At 34.5% G+C, this 15,827-nt stretch overlaps 1 non-coding gene across 1 annotated transcript; it reads left to right on the forward strand.

Moving 5' to 3' along the window:
• Positions 1 to 2,419: 2,419 nt before the first annotated feature.
• On the forward strand, positions 2,420 to 2,486 carry Mir2818-2 (microRNA mir-2818-2). The gene has a single exon (NR_107415.1). It is a non-coding gene; the product is annotated as a microRNA mir-2818-2 (primary transcript).
• The last annotated feature ends 13,341 nt before the right edge of the window (positions 2,487 to 15,827 follow it).

Below are 15,827 nucleotides of genomic sequence, written 5' to 3' on the forward strand. Positions count from 1 at the left end.
ATATAAGTGTTTTTTAATGTCATTCTTAAGATATTGAATTAGGGGTTTTTATGGGAAATATTTTTCTTTGGGCGCCTTCCTAGGCCATTCATTCGATGGGTGATCTGATATGTAGTTGGTACTCTAGCAAAGAGTTCTGTCATCACCTGTAATACCATCAATGTACGATAAATTGGGTGACGCGCGAATAATTAACGACAATGATAGCCAACCATCACGACCAGGTTCCCCTAGTTTATGGAAAGTAAATGAAGTGACAGCAACAACTATTCAAAATATTTAACTCAATCTAATTCAAAAAATCACATTATTATATTTGTCTCCAATTTCATTACCATTTTTAAGAATCGAGACAAAATCACATGTACTGTACTAGCACTTAAACTGTCTAAGTATATTAATGAATTACAAGTATTTCTTCTTATATTTCAAGCTAACTCTCGCAGCTCCGAAATTTATGGAAACATTCTTTTTTAAATTAAAATTCAAGAAATATGATCACGGACGTAAAGTTAAAACCAGCATACTAAGTGTGATAAAGTTTGTTAACATTTTCGTCCATAAAATTAGAAATTAAACTTATTTCGTGTTATCAGATTAAGGACCGATTATCAGTTGTTATTCAAATTAACAAAAATATAGAAATTAATTTGGGTTTTACAACTTCTTGCTAGTTAAGCCTGGATAATCTCCTTAAAAATTTCTTAATTTATCCTCATTAGGTCAGATTTGGAGGTAATTCAATTAGTTGTTAAGAATGTTTTATGTATAAATAGGTTGTAATATTGAAGTAATCGTGAAGTAAAGGATAAAACCCGGTGTACCCGTGCCAAGCGATTTGACTATGTCGGTACTCCTAATCCTGCAAGCGGGCACTATTTTTTCTACGGAAATTCGCACTTAGTAAGAGTTCACAGCCGACTTTTTGTATGTTAGTTAGTAGTAGTAACATAAATCACGCAATTTTTTTAAAATGTGTGCAGTAACTAACGGTGCAGTATATTGTAAATTCAGGCACCACCGTTCCGCCTATTTTTGCTTTCAAGCAGTTATGCCCGCCGGCTTGAAGAGTGAAACACTCGTATTAATAAATTTGAGGTTTTGACCTCATGTCTCAAGGTGGGTGCCGGTATTCACGCTATGGTCATGGGCTCCGGTATCATATCAGGTGGACTTTTTATTATGTAGGTGATATTTATAGCATACGTTCGTTCACCTGTTTTGGGAGTAGAAAAAAAAAACAAAATTTTTAATAGCATTAAATTTTTAAATTAATATTTATTTCTTTCCATTACTTAGAAGAGATTTATTAAGATCATAAGTTTCGGTTAATATTTTTTTCTAATTGTGCCTAATATGGCATTATTATCTTAAAACTCCGTTATTTGTAGTCTACGCTATTAATGTTGTAGTGATTCAAGTTAATTAGTATTATTAACTTTAAAATTTGAAACCTTGAATAATTTAAAACTTATATCTGTGATTCTTTTTCATATAAATGCCCGCCAAAAACCACAACTTTTTATTTATGCATGAATCGTGAATAGTTTGAATGATGAATGATTGTGGCACACTTGTGTTCAAGCTAATTCACGGGTTTGATATTAGGCGTTTGATTACCTTGAAGTCTTTGAACAAGCGTGAAGGATTTGAATCTCTCTGTCTGCTCAGTATTTTCTACAGGGATTATGTTCTGAGGAATTAATGAAGACGTTGCTCCCGTCTCCTTCCATCAATTTTTCGTTTGATCCTGAAACAAAATTTCTCCTTTGGGCCTCAAATCGCTGTGCTATCTCACAAAGAAGATTATTTTGGCCACACATTTTTGATACCATAAAGAAAATCCTTCCATGATGTTCGTTTCGCTCAGGCCTGATTTTCTTCAAATGAAGTTTGTAAATAGTCCTCAACGACTGACACCGGCTTTGCTGTGTGTCTGGTATCGGTTACATCGGTGGGCACCATCATCGTGACTACTTTGCATCTGGTGGACAGAAAAAAATACAAAACCAAAGACAGAAATGTCGGTTGTAGTTCAGCCAAGTTTAATAGAAAACTACAATATAAATTTAAATAGTTTTATATTGCATAGATTGCTAGGTAATTGTCTAGAGTTTTAATGTTAGCTAAACAAAGCGTTGGACGAATGAGTGGCGTGTGCCTCCAGGCGAATGGGAATGGGCACTCCTACGAGAATTATCTATACGCAGTGGATTGCACGCATAGATTATTTTTGTATGATTGACTTTGTGTAGATGACTAGACCGTGAATCGGATTTTACAAAAAATTGTGGAAGCATTGATAGCACATTAATACATCTTGCCATCATATTTTAAATATTAATACGTTGTAAATAAAGTTACGGCCGTCTGGTGTAGTGGTAAGTGACATGGTCACTACACAAGGGGGTCGCGGGTTCGAATCCCGCCAAGGGAAGATATCTGTATGATAAATATAAATGTCTTTTCCAGGGTTATGGATGTCTATTAAATATATGTATGTGTATAATAAAAATCTTACATTTATATCCGTTATCTGGTACCTGTAACACAAGTTCTTCACGAACTTATCACGGGACCAGTTAACGTGGCGTGATTGTTAGTAAATATTTATTTATTTATTAGTTAGATTGGATTTTCCTTTGCTGTAATTTTTTATAGTGTATATCATTGATATGGGTATAGCATATAGGCTCAGTGGAAGTCGGAAAATCGGTATGCGACAACACCTCACTTTGTCCGCTGCTGCTGTCCACATAGAAATACCTATTCTTCTCAATTATTTATTTCTCTCTGCCATTCGCTCTTTTTTACTGATCTTAGAGCGTATTACCAGCCGTTATGGGCTCCCGTATCCTTTGTATCTTTTGTGCTGAGAATCCATACGTTTCGGTATCCAATTGGTTGAGGATAATCGTATCGTATTAACACTGTTCAAACCAGTATCTCGTAACTAAATGTATGTTAGAAGGTAGTAAGTTAGGGTATATAGACTTAGTGATGTCCATGAGCTCCAGAAAAGCAAAAATAACTTCACTGTTTGCCTGTTTTTGCAGCAGTACAGTAAAAAAAGTATTAGTTGTAGTTTCAATCACCGTGGTCGCATTCTCCTCATATGACTATCAGCCAAACAGAATGCTGTCCTGTTAGATTCTCTGAGTTTACTGGAAACCATCTGGGCCGTTGAAAATAATCGAAATGCAGTAGCAAAGGTTTTTTGGAAGATAATTGTTTCATGATATTAAGTCAATAATAAATTATTTTATATAAACAAAATGAAAATTATAAACGTAATAGTGTAGATTAAGCTCACAGGTACGAGTTGGTGTATTTGATCATTGTGGCTAATTTATGTTTTAATCTGCAATTTTGGATAAACTAGGTAATGGAAACGCGACGTCTTGAGTGGAAAAAGAGACTCTTAGTTTCTCTAATTTATTTAAAGTAAGTTTAATGATTCAGTTAAACTATCACAGAATGACAAAAAGAAATTGGATCCTACCCATTTTACAATTAATTCAACTAACTCTAACTAACAATTAATTTTGTTTCTGTAATATTGCACAAATATACATCAAACCTACTCGGTTATTTTGCATGAGTTTAAATTATCGGACAAACGTCAGTAAACTACGAATGCAATCACTTAGTCCAGGGTGCTTATTCATTTGCGCGTCTCAGTCGACTCGTTAGCAATTGGACATGCCCGTTGCACGAAATATTTCAGCGATTGAACTGGCGGTAAATTGCCCGCAACAATAGAGTGCATACGCGGCTCGCGTCTCACCAACGAGCCCCATTTACTAGAACAACTTTACGATTCACTTGTAATCTTTGAATTATAAATTTCGCTTTACTAGCTAGCATCTTAACAACCGTACGGCTGGATGTGACGCGTTTGAAATTATTCCTGATTCAAATTAGAAAGGTGTGTTCGTTTGTCTTTAGGCAGAGGGTCCTGACAGAACATAGGTATGCGTTTAGTTCATAGAGTGGAAAACGACAACGAGTGACAGTGATTCCCATAGGGCGGACCGCTTGTATTAATTACAGGCCGCGTTGATCCGAGACAGTGAACGTCGAGTGCGCATCCATCACTCGTCTCAGATACCGCGTTATGGACGACGCACAGATTTGTACACGTAATTTGTACGACTGTCATCACATTTCAAAGACAAATATAAAGGATTGAAGACCGGAATGACAAGTGTCAGCGAGCACATTCGTTTGGTATTTTAAGAGAGGTTTTATTTAACACGAGCAACAAGAGATGGATTGATCGAGACAGGTTTCGAGTGCCGTTCAACGGTCAGGTAACGTCGACACTACTCGCGTAGTTTTTATTTTTTCGATTGAAATTCCGAGAAATGTCCTTGCTACTTTTTAATTTTACAAAACATGATAATTTTGTAGGGATAAATAAAACTTTAACTGTATAATATGACTAGCTTTTGCCCGCGACTTCGTCCGCGAGGAATAGTTATTTTGGCATAATGCAAAATTTTACCCACCTCTTCATTTACGTAGAATATCATCTTTATAAAAACACCTTCATAAATAATGCTTTATTTTAGAACAAAATTGGTTAGCATAAAAAACGTTATAGAGAGTCAACCTTATCATAAAGACATATGCTGTCGCGGATATTTTTTTTTACATCTTTTAAAGGGGAACAATCCTCTCATACATTATTTTAGCGAAATTTTAACCGTTTCCCCGCGCACGCAGGGGAAGCTCTCAAAGGGGGAAAATCCCCTATTTTGAAACATTGTTTATTAGTGCTCCGCTTGCATTAGTCTCAGCGTGATGTTATATAGCCTATAGCTTTCCTCAATAAATGGTATGTCTAACGCTGAAAGAATTTTTCAAATCGGAACAGTAGTTCTTGAGATTAGCGCGGTCAAACAAACAAACTCTTCAGCTTGATAATATTATAGTATAGATTCATAAAGGTCGAATGAATTTCCGTTCGAAACGAATCAGTTAAAAACAGGACTATTACATGTAATTTGCTGTAAATACTAAAATTATGTTCAGATAAAGTGTGTCGTGTCAGGGATATTAATTTATCCGGTGCCAGGCCTGTCGTCGGGTTACAATTACACGCACCGATGGTATCGGGTGCGCTCGCGCCGCCGGCACTGCGCGTGCGTCAAAATTTAATTACCCGCGAATTCGCTACTCACTCACGCGAGAATCTAGATATTGATCGTTCTTTAAAGATGTGCCCGGAAATTTAAAATACACATCTTCCATTTTTTTTTAATTGCGTCGTAAAAATACTCTTAAATGTTGAGTGAGATAAGTATTTATAAAAGAGATGTATGGTGTCGTGGGACACCGGATAGGAACGAAGTTCCTTATTATAAAAATATTAATTTTCAGTTCTATTCGAGGCATAAAGAAAATAATTATTCGGGTATACATTTTTTATTATGATTTTATTATTGATAAAAAAAAAACTTTACAAAGTTATCAACTTTATTTTATTCACAATGGTTTATAAAAAATATATAATAATAAAATACAAAGAAACAGCTATTTATATGAATAATAATAATAATAACCGTCATCACGTAGACTATACATAAATAATAAAAATCTTACGTTACGGACGTTTTTTTCCCGGTTAGGGTACCCCTCCGCATCGTCCCATAAGGAACTTCGTTGCAATAAAATATAATATATATAAGAAATATAAATAAGTCTTCAAGAAGGTAAAGGTAGGAATACTGTTAGATAATGAACCTACGTTTGTTCCTTTAACCATTGTCTTGAAGACGATATGGTCAGAATGTGTTCGTTATTCCTTATTGTTCCAGATGAACATATAATTTTGTCAAGTCACCGAATATTAATTAAGAGGTTGAGCGCGCAGACGATCATTGGATATCGTTTTGTGTTTATCGTAAACATTGTTTAGCTCGGTCCTCTTCGCTTTCGTTGTTCATAAAAACTTGGTCATCGTTGTTTTGCTAACTTCATGATGAGATATCGAGATTGATATATTATTATGTACAAGTGAGTTGTCAAAGGTGTGGTCACCGCTCGTGATTCACGAGATATGAATATTTCGTAGAACATGAAACGATATTTTGATTCTATAACAATCAATTTATTCGTTAATAACTGCTTAATTGACATGCTCTTTGACTCATTGTTGGGGCGCGCACGCTTCGTGATTTGTTGTGCGTCGATGTTTGAGTTTTTAATTACACGTAACTAAAGATGTGTTATTATAGAGGCGGGGTGCTATGTTTTCGTCACGGACGTCTTTCAACAAACATGATGCTTCATTCTTTTTGACCGAAACACATTCTTCAACGTGTTCACGCCGAATGTAAGCGTTCAATCTCTGACAGTTTAGGATGAAATTACACTTTATTGTCAAATTTAAACGATAAATAACGTCGCATTACCGAATTTATGTCCGATAAAAACAATGTGGCCAATAAAAACACGGAGGGACGACAGATAAATATTAAATGAAACGTTGACATTACCGAAGCCTTCATCAATCTTGGAACACGTCTGATATGATACGGATGAGGTTTTCGTAACCCACTTGTACGGAGTGGTTGCAACTACATCAACAAATTGAAGTGTCACATTTCCTTGATGTTAACACTTTTCGGAGTAATCCACGAGAAATTTGTATTCAAGAGGTATTACAGGATATATATCTGTGTTCGATACATTGGACATTTGTTATTAATTATTTAATACACTGAAGCACTTTTCAAATTTATCACGCCGTTAAAATATGTATATACTTGCAATAGAATATCGTCAAAATTAATAGTTTGTGAAATATAAAAAAGTATGGCCCTTTTCTAAGGTGTACCTGTAGATTTGGTGTATGGTGCACGAAGCGCCCTGCTGTGCAGTGACATGTCAGCGGCGCTGGTCCAAGCCTAGGCCCGAGGCTAAAACAAAAGACAAATTAATTTTGTACACAACGCCTTTAATTTGAAAGTGAATACCGTGAAGTGCGACGAATGGCCGCAGAGAACAATGGTCGGCGCCGACCGACCCTCCTTTTTGTTTTAATAAAACCAAAAAGTACAAAATCTAAACGTTCAACAGACAATTCCGTATTATGATATGGACACAGTAATGGAGGCTCGCCGAGGCGCCTAATAGCTTATAATATTAAATGTACGTGTTGGACCAAAGCAAAGGGCAGCGGACGGAAATCTACTCTTACCTAAGTATTTGCAGGCTTGAATCGTTGAAAGTAGACTATCGCAGTTCTTAAAGACATTTGGACTGTAGCTTGTAGGTAATCAATTTTGCAGCCATTAATTAATAAATGATCCATTTTTAGTATTTTATTAATAATATATAGAAAAGCATTTTTGCCTTTGCTTTTTCACATCAAACCACCCCAAGACAATATCTTAGTTTTCTTATGTTATAGATATCGGTAATATTAAAACAGGACAAGAACAAGAACACCTGGAACCCGAATACAAAAACATTTTTAACAATGGTATTGACTACGATCATGGATCCACAGTAGCCAGAGTGGAATAACGAATGGATCAAATGAGTGAAATAACATATTTATACAAACATAATTTCATTAACTTGTTAAACAAATTGTGGCTATTTAATTTCGAACAGATTTGAGATATTACAGCTGAGTTGGCACTCATACAAAGTAAATTCAGTTCAAGCGAAGAAAATAAGCTAGCTCGGGGCGACGTATGGGTACACCTACTGACGTAACCCTGTGTTTACTTTATATCATTAGTCCATCAATCAAGATCAAATTTTATTTTGAATCGTAACTGTTAGTTAAACACTAACAATAAGAGCGGTTTGACTGGCTATCAATCAGAGCGGTGTCGACGTGATGCCTTTCGGTGTCGCGGGCTGCTCGCTGCCGGACGAGGCTATCTGACCGACCATCCGTCCGGCCGCAGACCCGCCCTCTAATGACAGCTCTAGCGCCGAGCCGACACATCCAATTCACATGTTAAATGGAATTCCCTTTGCGCCTCAAAATTACGAACGTCCGTATTATTAAAGTGTTTGTTTCTTATACGTTTTTTGTTCAGATGCTTTATCCAATTAGTGCTACCGTGTCGAAAGGATAATGTTGTGATGAACGTATAAAAAGGCTGGCAGCAGGTCAAAAGCGGAGTCTGTTCAAAGGACCAAAATTATAACGAATTGAATCTAATTTAAAACGTCATTGGAGCTTTGTGTCACAATATCCAGTTTGTTACCATTTGTTTGTAATTTAATTTTAGCGTTCGTGTGAGCACGTATGTCTATATTTGGTGATAAAATGGTAATGAAATGTATTTCAATGACACTAGCTGTTTAATTTGATCTGTAGTGAAACAAGTCATCATAGACGGGACGTGCCCTGCATAATGAGCGAATTGGTCACGAAGAGGAAATGTTGCCATGTCAAAATGATCGATGCGCATTATCAAAAGTCTTGCTACGCGTAGTTCGTTAAATTATGTAAGTGTTTTATTTGGGACTTCATGATAACATATGAATATAGCAGCATATTATGTAACATAGCTAGATAGTTAATGTTAATTTTTATTTGATTTAGGAATCAATTAATTTAAATGAATTAAGGGGTAATTTTCGTATAATTTACAAGAATCAAAATTGTATGCAAAATTAAATAACATTTAAAAATGATCTTTAGTAACTTGATTATCAGTATAAAGTATTAACTACGGATCGGTAGTTATAAAATTTATCGTAAAATTAATTTAATTTAGATAAATGTTTTAAAACTTTTAAATACCTCTATAATAAACGTTTATGTTACATATACCGTACATATTGGCATGGTCCATGTCTATGTCAGTTATTGTAACTAAAAATGAAATTGACTGAACTACGTATAGATGATAAATGTAAGCGCGGTTAACATATGCATGGGGCTCATGAATAAATCTGTGCTCGGTGAGAGCTGATTTGCGATAAGCTGGGTATTTATTGCGTTATTTGTGGGAGCCACCTGAACAGCGGCTGACGATGTTGCTGAACTGATTTGAGGTCCATACATACCTATAAAACAAAGTAAAATATCTACTATTTTAATATTCCTCATTCATATCTTGTTGTAATAAAGTTTCTATGTTAATGTGTTTAAGTGACAAAATTTTAAATCTAACTTATTATTTAAACTTCAAAATATGCTAATGATTATTACTACACTAAAATAGACTTCAATTACTCACCTCGTAATAATATATCATGAAGATCTTGTTCTTGATGGTTGAACAGGGAACGTGTGTGAGTGGTTTTCGGGGAACAAACGAAGATCACGATAAGATTATTCGTTTTCGGCACTGAAAAGTTTTTATCGCAAAAAAACTATAATGAACTAAAAATATATTACAATAACTATTTTAGAACCGAAAAACTCAGATGAATGTAAATCCACATATGATATTAATGTAAATATTTAAATCTAATAATGTTTTAGAGAATTTACAGTCAGATAGATAGATCATCTGATGATCAAAAGTCAACTCATTAATTATTTTCTCAAAATGAGGCGTGAGCGAGAGTCACTTCCTGACTACTTTTTTTAAACCAAGATTATACTACAATCCACATAAAAGCTTCAGCTGCATCTGCAATTCACCTGAGCTGGCAACACCAGCCGTGTTCACCACGGGAGGCTCTATTGCGTTGTGTTGGTATCCCTCGGGGAACAAGACCGTGGACGCGCCCTCTCCACATAAATCACAGCGTACAGAACAGCACTAACCACTGATGGATTTTATCCATTGAAATCCCTGCGCTGATTTTTTTACATACTTTCTGCAAAATTGCAATAAAATTCAAGGACAAATTTTGTATTAGGTATCTATTTATATAATTTTACATGCCTAGTGATTTTAATTAAAACAGGGTTTCAGCTTTATGCGTTTTATAGCTCACTGAGTTTCTCGCCGGATCTTTTCAGTGGGTTGCGTTTCCGAGCCGGTGGTAGATTTACCGAAGCACTGCTATTGCTAGGGCCAGTGTTAACAACACCTCCTGGCTTAAGCCCCGTGAGCTCACCTACACGCTAACAATGATATAGCCTCTTAAGGCTATCAGAATAGGTAGAAGAAAAAAAGTTTTATTTGAATATTTTTCTGATTCCTAATCCTCTTGGTGGGTCTTAAGCCGTCTATAGTGCTTCGCCATTCCGTTTTGTATTAACTGCGATAGTGATATCGTTTAGATAATACTACAAGCAGCACAGACAATTTACAAGGACATTTGCGTTTTCTTACATGGAAAAAATAAATGAATGAACTCATTAAATATAATTATCTCGAGATTGATGTTGAAACTAAATTTTATATTATGTAACTTTTTTCTATCGATGATGACTCAATTCAAATTCAAATTCAAAATCATTTATTTCAACTTAGATGTCAGTATGACACACTTGTTGAATGTCAAAATACAAATAACAATGTTAACTCTACCACCGGTTCCAAAAAAAGCCACAGTCCTGAGAAGAACCGGCGAAACAAACTCAGCGGGCTTTTTTTTTTGTTTTTTCTCAAATATTTTCTTTTTTTTAAATAAATAGAAATATTCACAATAAAAGAAAAAACAAGTCAAAAAATACAATTAAATTACAATTAAAATTAAAAATTATTAATTAATAACATTTTTTCGAGTTTTTATCATTGCTGATGCCGCGGAGACCTTTCCTGATTCACCAGATGGTTTGATAAGCTCGAGAGCTAATAATTGCCCAAGCCGTGGAGACCTAAATGCAAATGGGCAGCCGTTTCGCGTTGGTCTACAACTAATTTTATAAACTGTTTTAAAGAATCTGAAGTTCACCCAAAATACTGTGTCGCATCGAATACGATCTGGCAACGGGCTGCTACATCATGACATTTAAATTTGGCAAGCTTATAGCTGTAAATCATATTTTATTATGCAACCAAACCTTACTCATGATTCGCGTGTAGGCAGATATTAGAAATGGTACAGGTTATTGATCTGACTTACATTGTAACACATTTCATTTGTATCAGATGCATTAAATTAAATTGTTCTACATTAATTATTACAAGAACGTCAGATAAATGAAATTTGATGTTGTCTTGCTTCACAAATGGATACTGTAGCTTTGAATAATCACTATTCGTGAGCTGCAAGCATATTTACAGTTTACATGTGTACTCTTATAAATACTTCAATTTCAAACACGTTCACTTTTATACCTGCAGTCCGATGAAGTCGCTAGATAATTAAAATATTATGATGTATTTGTAAATTTGAAGATTGTACAACATCAACAAAATGTACAGAGTATGTGGATTTTTAGTAGGTACTATTTTAACCACTATGTAGTTTTAGTTCAATTTGAAACCGCGTGCAACGAATTTAGTCTTTCAAATCTAAAATTTTCTATGCATTTTTGATATCATAAAGCTTGAATCGTATAAGTGAAATATTTTGGAGATTTTCATTCATTTATTATTTAAAGCAAAGATGAAAGAACGGAGCCAAATTAAACTAAATATTTACACAGGGATACTATCATAGATGTACATGTTTTATGTGTCAATGTGACCAGCTGTGTTGTGATTATGAATAAACTATTAAAATATAATGAGATTCATAATTACATTGCACAAGTCAACTAAGAGTTCATCTTTTCTTTCATCTTCTTCCCCAAGGAAACCAATACACGTCGCAAACTAAAAATGTGTATAAATTATGAAGATTACATGAAAAAGAGAAATGTGTTACATTTAATTTTATTACTCGTGATAACTTATGAGCTAGGCACGGCACTTGCTTGAAAAACACGTTATTTCCCGCTTAGCATTCAGATGATATTAACACACCAAATTGAGAAACGCGAAATTAACAGTTACGTGAATAGAATAAGATTCAAATTCTTTCAGTAAATTAATTTTAATAAAGTCTTCTCTGGAGCTGAAATTATGCAGTTATATACAGATCATTTGTGACATTAAAATATCAATTATTTATGGTGCCGAGATAAGAACCAAGTCTCGAGAGGAGCTCATTATCTTTTTCTTATCTTTGTTAAATTGTTTTAATATTAAGAATATCAACAACGTTATAGTCTTGCTTAGTGTTATTTTTGCACTATCGATTGTTAAATATGGCTCGACTGGTGGGTATAGTATCTTGTGAGCTTGTACGGGTAGGTTACCACCACCCTACCTATTTCTGCCGTAAAGCAGTAATGCGTTTTAGTTTGAAGGGTGGGGTAGCCGTTGTATTTAAAAAATGGATAGTTAGAATTTATGTGTAAAGGTGGATGGAGGTATTTACGTTTTTGATGTCTATAGGCTTCGATCAACACTTAACATCAGTTTTTTTAATCAATGCTAATAGTAATCGATTTTTCGAACATAATCGAAACAAAGTGAACATAGATTCTTACTGTACCTATTGTTCAGCATATTGATATATATATTTGTTAATAATTTGATTTTTAAAGCAAGCCATAAAAATCTTTCTAGTTTAGTTATTAACCAGACAATTATATCAAGTCTAAAAAATTTTTTATGTCACTCGTATAATATGAATAAATATATTTATTTATGTTGATCATTTCGATTAATTCGAATATTCATAAATAAAATACACATTGGCGACTTAGAACCATTTTTTCGGAAAAGAAAAAATATTAAAATTAAACTGAATTTCTAAGTTATTTAATTAAATAAAAATTTGTTTAATTTATTATTCATTTAAAGTCGTATTAAGTTTATCCACTTTAGATACAACTTAAATAATATTTTATATTTTAGTATACCGTGTGATTGAGCGCACAAATGTGTACGAGTTGATTGTTTATTTCATATGTAAAAGTATCTCTTTTGTTTCGTTAAAAACAGAACAAAACGACCTCTTGCAGTACTTTACATTAGCTGGACAGAATTTTATCTTGATAGCCTTGTTCAACACGAATTGTGATAATAACTCTGTGAAAACATAATTTTATGTTTATTTATTAGCTGTTTACGTTCAAGTTTCTTTATTGCAGTTCTATTATCAACTTTATACCCTTTAGATATTGCGTTATCGTTGGAACATAAAATTCATACAAACACGGACCCCACAATCTGGTATGAATGCGATATGGTGACATTGGGGTTTTCTATGTGATACCTTTCTATCTTTGGATTCATAAAAGGCTTATTAATTTTAGGTGTCTACTTTATGGAGGCTTTGTTGACAGAAAGTCGATAGTATAACGAGTAATTTGAAGATGAGACTAATCATAATATTTGTTTGTTGACCAGCCGACATGCCTTGATGTTTATCGATTCTCATAACGTCTCGTGGAGTGCTTGATAGCTTATCTTAGCTTTTGAGGCTCATCTCTATAGTATTAATAACAACATTAAGATGAGTTTTCTGGATATTTTAAGCATGCGTATCTTGAGTCATATGTGTACAAGTCATATAATTGTAATTAGAAAAAACTCACCGCGTTGTACACTTTCGAAAATTGGAGAATCTTAAATAATTCATTGATGGTATATGCCATTATTATGTTAGTATTTTTATTAGATGGTTAGACTAGCTCACGTCACATCTGAAGTTAAGTAGTAACAGAAGCCTGTAGACTCAACAACGTGAATGCCGCCACTCTCTTTGTCATATTGAAGATTGATGTCTCAAATAGTGGAATAAATCGCTGAGGAACTACATGAAATATGTTAAGAGAAATATCGCGGAATATGTTTGTTTTGAACAAGGACGCTCGTTCTCTGAGCAGGAGCTACCAACATGTACTGCCTCACGTAAATGCGTCACGGGGCATGTTTGCAAGACTCCGAGCAAAGCTGCACCGTCACGTATAATTAGTGTCCGTGTATTGGTGTATCCAAGCCTAGATCCTTTTACAATTATTTTATTTCTATTAAATTACTTTATATATTATACATCTTTATGTATACACCGTTTAGTTAATTTCAATTTAATTAGCCTTTAATGAATCGATGTCGTGATAAGTTGACAGAATGTAAACCGCTTCCGACAAACAACTAAAATGCGTCAAGGTAATGATCTCGGGACAACAAAAAATATTAGTGTACGCTGTACGCCGATGTGTATCTAGGGGTCCAGAGCAACACGGAAACTCTCTTCACACACATTTGACCTCCATCAAAGGAGCTATATTTGTTTTGTGTCGCTACTAAAATATTGAAACGAGGGCCGAGTGTGAGCATGTCTTCTCCGTGGATCCGAATCCGTAATCATGGTTGTCCACTGAATGATCAAGGAAACTCAGTATTCACTTGACTAGCTTTTCGTTCCTATTCAGTCATTGAGTTTTCATTATTTGAATAACCGTCATTTAGAATGGCTAACTAATATTTTTTATATAATAATAATTTTGAATAATTTTTTTGTTTTGAATAAATGCAAATCAAACAATTATAAATATATACAATAAACCTTGCATACATTTCAAATACAAGCAACTTGAGTCCATCAATTAATTTAGTTTTAATAACATTTTATATTTACGTAAGACTTTGTTTAATGGTACGACAATTTTCATGTAAATTAATGTCCTTACAAAGACTACCTGTAAAGTTTTATAAAGTAACTCTCATAAATATTTTTTTTTACAATTTTATGTAAAACTTGGTAAAGATATCGTAAACCCACTAAATGTGGACGACATTCCTTATGTCACTTGTGAGTGTCTCACGGTATGTTTATTCTCTGTTCGCTGCACGGTTCACCGTCATGCAGAGCCCGGTGTGGACTTCACTGCGAAACTACCAGAACCAGTTCTTGTTTAGACAAGAGAGCTAATGACGTAACGGCCGTCATCTTCGGAAATGAATGATTTGATGAGCAAACATCCTTGCCTCGAACGCGTTAATAACAAGCTTTAAAACAAGACTTGACATGGTATACTTATAGTAGTTTTGTAATTTTTAAAAAAAAAACACATATTGTACGGGATTTTGTATGAAAAAAATTAGACTTTAGACTTTGTGAATGTGGTGTGTTCAATGTGTATAAATTGCGCTGCAGAAGGTCTAGTATTTTCTAAGATAATCGTAACGAAGTCATGCGCGGCCATGTTGTGCTCAATATTGAATGATTTTGTCTCAATAATTCGAGCTCAGGCGATGTCACGCGAACGCTAGCCAAGACCAATTAACCGGCGCCTGCGCCTCGCCTCGAACACTGCACAATAAATCAATAATTAAAACGTCCATCTACCGGCAAATGCTGATTTATACTTGCCTTCTAGCCACGCTCGCCTCTGAATGTCGCGCGGAACCAACTTCTTATTGCCCTCCCTTGATTGCGCTGCAAACAAATCCAGTAGAATTCACAACAAAGCAGTCTCATTTTTATCAAAATAATTTTTTTCCTAAAAGATAATACTTTTAAAATTAGCAGGTGATGACACGCCTAGCCCACATTCATATTAATGCGATTTAAATACAGTGTGCGAAACTATTGACATTTGAAAAGCAATTAATATGAAAATGCTCGAGATGTTGAACTTTGGCCGTATTTCTTACGAACATCAATATATTGCGTTGACAAACAGGATCGCAGAGTTTTGATAGGTGGGCCAGTTATGAAATATGTCGAGAAAAGTATCTGGATACTGAATTCAACGATATCTAATTGCATTAGCTTATGTGTACTTTTTTGATTTCGTATGTTTGATTCTCATGACACACTAACACCAATGAAACATTAAATCGGCAGTTTCTTAACAATGAGAAATTTCCCGCAATAAGCAAAGGAACCCGCTAATATGTCGGATATAGCTGTTGTTTGCATTGCATTTCTTTGTTAATTTCTCTTTA

The sequence above is a fragment of the Bombyx mori genome, chromosome 23 (genome assembly GCF_030269925.1).
Source record: "Bombyx mori chromosome 23, ASM3026992v2".
Taxonomy (NCBI): domain Eukaryota; kingdom Metazoa; phylum Arthropoda; class Insecta; order Lepidoptera; family Bombycidae; genus Bombyx; species Bombyx mori.